Source organism: Rhamphochromis sp. 'chilingali' (genome assembly GCF_963969265.1).
Source record: "Rhamphochromis sp. 'chilingali' genome assembly, chromosome: 2".
In the NCBI taxonomy this organism is placed as follows: Eukaryota; Metazoa; Chordata; class Actinopteri; order Cichliformes; family Cichlidae; genus Rhamphochromis; species Rhamphochromis sp. 'chilingali'.
In genome coordinates this window covers 15,298,063-15,306,684 of record NC_137930.1, presented here as the reverse complement: position 1 = coordinate 15,306,684, position 8,622 = coordinate 15,298,063, and the positions used below count along the sequence as shown (strand labels likewise).

Here is an 8,622-nt window from a genome sequence, read left to right as displayed (position 1 = left end):
CGAACGCCTTCTCTGTGGCAGATTATTTTTTTAAAAAGCAGGACTGTGGATTACATATCTCAATAAGAGTAAAATTATGTGTGTAAAAAAACACCCAGCTGCAACTCAGTGATCTCAGATGTACACAAAACTCTAGACTTATTATAACATATGTGTAATCTTGTAGACATTAGACAGAGTTTAAATGAATAAAGAAGTAAAATACTTCAAAATCACATAAGCTATAGCCTAAATAAGTACATAATGAGAACAGTAAACAAGCTAGAGCCTATTCAAAATTGAATCATAATGGTACACAGCAAATTCAAAAGTGTTAAATGTTTTGGTGTTAATAGTCTTCTTGCAAAAGTAGAGTTAATTTTACTCTAAGCAGAGTCACATTCTTTTAATGTAACTCTGAGGTGTAAAATGATAGTAGTTAAAATTGAGTGTTAAAAATGAGTGTTTCTCTGTCAAATCTGGAGGTGTTACAATGGAAACATTAACTCTTGACCTCTTAACTCTGAACTCCTACAGGGGCTATGACACCAACAGAGTAAATTCACAGACTCCGCCCCCAGCACGGCTCCAATCGAAGCTGAAGTGAAGCCGTTTCAGAACATTTTGCTCTACATATTTGAGTTGTTTGCCATGCTTGGTAAGTCATTTTTTCAAAGATTGTTTCAATTATTATTATGAGCTTTTACTTCTGTGGCTCTTTGGAGTTGAGACAAAGCTGTGTGAAAGGCATTAGCCATGTTGCTCGCTGATAGCATAATATTCTGTTTTAGCTAGCTGAAAGGTATTGTTTGCGGGCAAATACCACAGCCTTGAAAAAAGCTTGCATGTGAATTTTCAGTCAAACTTTTGGTCAAATACACCTAAAACAATGTCTAGAATGTGAAATGTTGGTATAATGGTGCTACTTGAAGCCTGAAAACGATCGCCCATAAAAAAAACGAGCAAACAGCAGTAGCAGACGTCCTGACTGGGTTCTACGTTAGCATAGATCCCTCCAGAGTTTTGTGCACACGGTTTAGGTAAAAATGAAAAAGGTTGAGGTTTTACATTTAGTTCAGTATTACCTGTTGCCTGTGTCCTTGTCTTTTGTGAAAATACTTTACACAAGTAATGGCTCAAAGAGGATTCCTTTTTTTTTTTTTTACTGTGCTGCAATTGTTTACTGGATTATTTGTGCCATTAATTAGTGTCAACTAATTTTTATTCAATCTCCGCACAGGATATGCTTGTGAAGATGGAATATGGGGGAGAGCAGAAGTGCGTTGAAGTTCCACAAAGGGATGAATGAAGGACATGCATATTGTATTGAAGAAATAAGTGATGAGATGCTGTTATTTGCATTTACCAGCTCAGACCTTTTGATAAACAAAATTCTAATGAAAGTGAGAACATGTATACTGTTACGTCTTTCAGAAAATGTTTTGAAATTGTGGTGCACAGTTCAGAATAAATGTTTTTCAAAAACCATTGCGTCTTTTTAGTAAATGTTTATTTCCAAAAGAAATTTCTAGAAGTTCAGAACAGTAAAATTCCCGCTTTTTAGAGTGAATTAGAAGATAACTCTTACGTAGTTAAACTAAAATACTCTTTGAGAGTTAATATATAAACTCTTAACACCAAGTGTTAAATTATCAACTCCAGACAGATTTGGTGTTTAACACTAAATCAGAGTTAACGTACCAACTCTCCAAAAAGAGTTAAATTAACACTCTCTGGTGTGGACCCATATAGACACTTTAATAGTGTTGAAATCAAATCCGACAGTGTTAATTTGGACATGCTGGATTTGCTGTGTATGCAGACAGGAATGCCACAGGCTTGAAAGATAATTGTAGACACATGGAAGATTGCCTGCTTCCCAAGGTAAGATATGTGGGTGAGTTGAATTTTTCCACTCAAGATAGTGGGAGCGAGTGAAAGAGAATCTTCTTTCCTGCGTGTTCATAAATGAGGACAACTTTTTAAAAGTCAAGTGGCAACCTGAGGGTAAAAAAAACTGTACTCAGACTTTCATGCAGCAAGTGCACGTTAGGCTTAAAGCCTTTGGGGATTGTTACAAGTTTTAGACATTTTTATTTAACCCCAAAAACACTCCACAGTGCACTGCCTTTACCTTCTCTAATGATTCCCTGTTCGCCCTGCCATTACTTTCTGTCATCAGATAAACTTGGCAGGTCTCAGTGGTAAGTGAGGAATGCTTTGCTCAAACGACCAAAAGGTGCACTAGTGAAACATCTGTTGAGATGGTTTGGAGCTATACTTTGTGTCAGATCATGTCATTGGCAATTATAGCAAATTGCATCAGTACGCTACTGTGCAGTGGCTTATATAAGCTACAGCACTTGACTGCTACAGTGCTTAGAGGCTCCGATGAACATGAACAGCAAGAAATGGCATGATTGGCTGCTGATGGCTAATGCCATAGAATTTCATGGAGGAGACACATTTCTGGATGAACTGAGACCATTACCTGGCTTTAGTTTCTGGGTAGCAGTTAGCTTTCTAAAAATATAACTGCAATCCCAATAATAAGTGTGGGTGGATTTCTAGTCAGCTTGAGCTATTGACAGCACAATCTTTTCCTTAATCCAAACCAGTGGTTTTTAGGCCCCAAATTACAGTGGCCCTGAGTGGTCAAACGCACTGCAATGTCAGAAAAGAGCAGCAAATAGAAAAACATCACAACAACAAAATCAAACATGTATCTACAGTATTATGTGATTCATGTGATTACAGCACACGTTACCTTGCATCTTTTTCTAAAAACACGACACAAGCGAATCCTGCACAGCTCTTAAGTGCAATCCTTTGCATCTTTCGGTTCCTGTCATTTACGCAGCTCTCCCGTCACATTAGTGATTTTGTATGTTGAACTTTTACTTTACTCAACTTCTGTTGTGTTTTGTGTGCTTTTGCAGCAATTTTCTATTTGTCAAGTTTCAGTTTGTTTGACCTCTCAGGGCCACTGTACGAAACTTGAAGAATGAAGAATGAATGAAGTTTGAAAATGAGACAAATCTGTGTGTTAAAATTTAAGGAATCAAAAAAAGGACACCAACAGCAAATCTTCCAAAGGATAAAATCATCAGCATGACCCCTCCTGACATCTTGCATTGATTTATTCGCTTTATAAAAGAGGACAACTGTTATAGCTCACCAGGTTGAGCAGGTGACCCATGTGCCAAAAGGCTACCACGGGGGCCTGGGTTTGATTCTGCCCTGTGTTGTGCAGTGCAATGTCCCAAAAAGAAATCTAAAAAGTAAAAATAAAAGAAGAAAATTGTCTCTCTGCAACTAATAATACCGTAGTGCTGGTATTAATGTTGTTGGATTGGTTCCCTTATGTGAATTTGCACCGCTACTCATCAACCAGTCATACCACTGCACATAGCTCTAAGCAGCCTGACCTGGTGCAGCATGAAGCTTGTTCACCAGGGGGGAAAATGCTTCCAATTTTTAAGAAATCGTGCTTGAAGTCAAATTCTTCTGACTTACTTCTTTTCAGTTTTAAAGATTTTTTGTAAGCTAATCTAACAGTAATCCAGTAAATTGCTTAATTTGTTGACTGCGTTATCAAAATAGTTACATTCCTGCTTGGTGCTAGCTTTAGTAATTAGTCGCCTTATCAACTCTGTGTATGGTTAGTGTGACAGACAATTGAATGTTTCACTGGGAGAGACAGATATACGCACAAAATATCTTGTCATTTCGCCACTGCTCCAACAATGTTTTTATTATTGTTTTCGTAGCAATGCAGTCCCTGCTGTTGTGACCTCCCAGTTTGCCTTTGCTTGTTCCACAGCACTGCATTAACCAATGCAGTTTGCCACTGCGCCTGAATTGGTTTAATTAAATCCAGGAGCTTTAACACCGTCATGAATTTCAAAGAGCGAAGGGATACGTGTACACATATGCTGAAAACCTGCACTAGCCTGATCCTGCTAACTAAATGTTTGATCGTCATTGGTATTCAAGCAGCACACACCAGAGGTCCTGAAATTGAATTTTACATTCTTTAATATTGCTATGTTCATCAGCATGCATATTAATCATAAAGTCTGAATCATTGGATGATTTGTCTCTAATGAACTGTACTACACATCTTTTCATCAGCTTTCCTCATTCCTTTTCTCATCTCAGGTGCTCATAAGCTGACATGAGACTACATAATTAATTCACTTAGTGTATAGACGACAAGGCAATCAGTCAATGTGAGAGACACAGTAAGATTAATTCAGCCTTTTTATATTGATGACTGCTAGCGGAATATTGGATACATTAATGAAATTGTTCATAAGCACTGTGGAAGCTACAGTATAATAAATGACCGCAGCACAAGGGAGTGCATATATTATTTCAAAACAGCAGGGAGGAACATATATATGCATTTTTTATTGAAACCAAAGCTTGACTTAAAGCTGTGTAGTCTTGCATGCATCTCCTTCATCACTTCAGTTTTATCCCTCCGCATTCTGAAGTAAAGAAAGAAAAAAAAAAAGCAAATTGCTGCTGAGCTGACACCTAGTGAGGCCACACACGGTTATAGTTTTGCTAGCTTACATAACATTTTGCGGCAACCAAAGCAATATAAGGAAAATTGAATTTCATCTGATTGATCTTTGATGCAAGAAAGCACTTCTGTTCATCAAAGCTATATATTGGCCTGTATATGTCACCCTGTAATGTAAACAGAAAGCTGCTGCTGGCATTTTTGAAATTCCATCAAATCCAGGCAGTAGCGAGTGCAATAGGACATACTGGTTTTCTGCTGTGACAAACAGTAAGGCTTTCGTGATCGGTGGTGAAAGGGGTGTCTGTAGAAAAAAAACAACATTGTCGTTGATATATGATATGTGCTAAGAACCACCATGAATCACCCATGTGATCATATGAAGCTTTCCTGTAAGATCCAGCCTTTGATGTTTGCTCTAATTAATCTACTTCCTGTCTTTGATGTGCAATTTTCATTAAGACCACATATGTTCTTTTTTCGTTTTCTTATGAAAACTGTTGATACCCTGAGAACGGTATAGGGTCTGTTATTAGTCTTGCCACTAACCCATGTTTGCTTCCTTTTTAATGTAATAGATTATATTAACAGGACGAGTCTTGAGGGAAAGGTTATTGTGAACACCTTTCAGTCAGTAAAATATGAATCATTTTTACTATACTCAAACGACTTCAGGCAAGACTGGATAAGCTTACTGTAACTTTAGTTCTCCCTTGACCTTTTCTGTCTGCCATGTTGGTCAACTTGAACTAATGACAATAACTGAAATCTTGCCTCTTGTGGCTTTGATCTCATCTGGAATGTAAACATATGGCATGTTAAGTAATGTGAGTAAGTAATAATGGGCAGGCAATTAGTATTTGCGTAAATACAGAGTTTCAGTTGTTCTTGGATAGATTACCAGTAGTGTGCAAGTCTTGAACAACCCATTCATCTTCTAAACAGACTCTCCTTAATCTGCTGCACATCCTTTCTAGCTTGATCTCTCTGTCTAGCCCATCGATAGTATAGAAGTTCATTTCTACTTCTTTATTGCCCAGCCTCACATACAAATCACTGTAAACATTCTCCTTTGAGTTTTAAATCTCACTATACACCAAGCCTCCCAATACTCCTGTCTACTTTCTTAAGCTCCCCTAGCTATCTCACTTTTTCTTTGCTAACCTCTTCCTTTGACTACTTTCCTGTGACTCCTTTTTGCACCCTCAGATCTCATTGTCTTCTTTCCTCTGTCCAGAGGATACATCAAATATCTTCTTCTCTTCCTCACAACTTCAGCTGTACTTTCACAATCATCTGGTAACCACTCCCTACCACCTAGAGTCAGTCTCAACTCCTCATGGAATACTGCATAATGTTCTTCCATCTTCAGCTTCCATCATTTAATCCTTCTTTATTTCCAAAGTCATCTGACACACTACAATCTGATGCTTACTAGCTCTATTTCCCCCTACCTTGTAGTCTCCTATCTCTTTCAGCCTGTGACCCTATGTTCCTCAGTTATTGAAGTATGTATTCACTAAAGCCATTTCAATTCTTTCTGCAAGATCCACTATCACCTCCCCTTCTGTGTCCCTCTCCTTACCACCATACCAAGCACCTCCTTATCACCTCTGTTCCCTTTACCTACATCATCCTTGAAGTCCTTTCCAAGCACCACTCCTTACCCCTTAGGGATACTTTCTACTACTTAATCAAACTTACTCTAGAATTCTTCTTTGTCTTCTAACTGTCATCTCTCTTGGGGCATATGCACTGACAGCATTTAACATCACACCCCCGTTTTTCCAGCGTCAACTCGTGATTCTATCTCACACTCCCTTTTCACCTCTACAACACTACTGACATGTTGTTTCTTCAAGTTTACCACTATTCCATTTGGCTTCTTCTCTACACTGGGGTCAAACAGTCTTGTATCCACCCCCTGGCCTTACTTCTTTTTAACTTGATCTCTCACACGCACAATACATCTTCTTTCCGGCTCTCCGTCATATGAGTGACGTCTCTCACATTATTAGTCGCTACATTTAAAGTCCCTACTCTCACCTCTGCACTCCTGCCTTTTGTTCTCTTTCACTGCTCCCAAACATCCCTTCCACTTCTTCTCTTCCCTTGTCTTAGGCCAGCAGTAGCACAGTTTCCATTGTGGATCAGTTGGGGAACAGGTTAATAATGGCCAGATTAACAATGACAGTAGGTGTCATTGTTAATCTGGACAGCCAGACTGGTATAGCCAACCAATCCATTTTTATTCTCATCTGAAATCTTATTCTTGATGATCTTCATGAGCATGTTTGATTTGGCAAAGAGTTTATGCCAGATGGCATTCCATACTCAACTCTCCACATTTAGCCAGAGCACTGGCTTGTGGCCTTACTCATGGCTGGATTGTTACCTCAAAAGACCAAATGCACCTCTCACTGTGCCCAGTCTGTGCCCAGTCTTTGCTGCCCCCCCACCCCCACCCCCCACTATTATAATTTATATTTAATTCTGTTGTGGTTTGCAGTGTTTTGTGTTGTTTCACTTTAAATTTGTAAAAGGAAAAAGCTGAAAATTTAAATAGTTAAAAGTTGAAATGTGAATAGTTGGTTTTTGTATTATATAATTTATTTATTACATTTTATGTGGAGTGAATAAATAAAAGTATATTTACAGTGGCCCCTACAGACAAAGCACGTACAAACTCCAAAACACGTACAAACTCCGAAGCACGTACAAAACACAACAGAAGTGCTCCAGGATGCTAGGCGCAGTGTTGAGCTTTTGTTACCTAGTGGCTACACAAGCCAGCAAGTACCAACGTAAATAACAGTAACAGGTAAATGAACTTTTTTTTTAAATTATTTGAATATATATGAATGTTTGTGTATAAATACACAAACAATACACATATGCTTTCATGCTTTCAATTGCGCAATTTAAGTGATCTAGTAGCTCTGTTTTGGAAGTTCAGTTCATGCTAGAAATGTGTTTTGGCGTTTGTATGTGTTTTGTCTCTAGGGGCCACCGCATATATTTATATATAAACATATATAAATAAAGCCACTTTTTTCCTTTTGTGCATAATTTTATATTGTTGTGAATAATAGATTAATTAAAGCAACAAAACAACCTGAAGAGCCGGTTCGGAGCCAAAAGAGCCGGTTCTCCAAAACAGAGCCGGAAATCCCATCACTACAACTTTACTGCACCTCAGCATTGATTAACAGATATTCCCTCCCTTGGTGGTTGGATAGCACTGCCTAACAAATCTTTCCAAAATCTGACATGGGTGTTCATTTAAAATTTTATTGACCGTAAAAATGTACATATGAGTCACATCATACATACTGTGCTGTCATTTTGAAAGAGATTACTCCCTACTCTGGGGAGAAATGTTTCCTGTTTTCATTTATAATGAACAAACATTGCATTGATTTTGCATGACAAATCAAGGCAGCAAAATGCTTCCCACAACATGACACATGCTGCAGTTTTCAGATTCAAGGGTTTATTTTTTCTTGCATTTTTAACTCATTCTTAAATCTCCAGTATAATATGTTGGAATTTGGTCCTAGTGTCATATAGGGTACCTATAGCTTGACATTTTATGTGCAAGACTATATATGAGAACCAAAATGTTCAGGGCTTGACCTATAACATTTTGTAGCTAAGCTGTAGTCTTTGCTTTACTGGCCCCCCTGGTGGGCCAAAAAGGATACTTACAGTGCAGTGCAGTGATAAGAGAAACTAGCTTTGAAATTATTTACAAGTATGTTAAGAGACATATTTATATAACTTTATTTATTTTTATAAAGATTCAATTAAAACTGGTAATCGAAGGTAGTTAGTTTGTGATATTATTCATGACTCTGACCTAAATTGACTGATATATATGCTTTAACACTTTGCATATGAATGGGTAGCATAAGCAGTTTACAGCCATTAATTTGTGTGGTTTATGATTTTTGAATAAGAATTTTAAGAAAATACACTTTCTGTTGTATTTTGATTAGAATGAACACTTGAGATTTGGCCTCATGAAATGTTCCCGTTTTTAAGTGGGCAACAGCAGTCGTGGCTTTGGGAATGTCTGTTTTATTTTATTTATATTTAAAGCATTACATTAT

The 8,622-nt window shown here is 37.7% G+C and overlaps 1 long non-coding RNA gene across 1 annotated transcript; it reads left to right on the top strand.

Annotated features, from left to right (window-relative positions):
• The first annotated feature begins 349 nt into the window (after window positions 1-349).
• LOC308392023 lies at window positions 350-1,467 on the top strand. Its single transcript, XR_013970745.1, has 2 exons — window positions 350-637; window positions 1,220-1,467. It is a non-coding gene; the product is annotated as an uncharacterized lncRNA (long non-coding RNA).
• The last annotated feature ends 7,155 nt before the right edge of the window (window positions 1,468-8,622 follow it).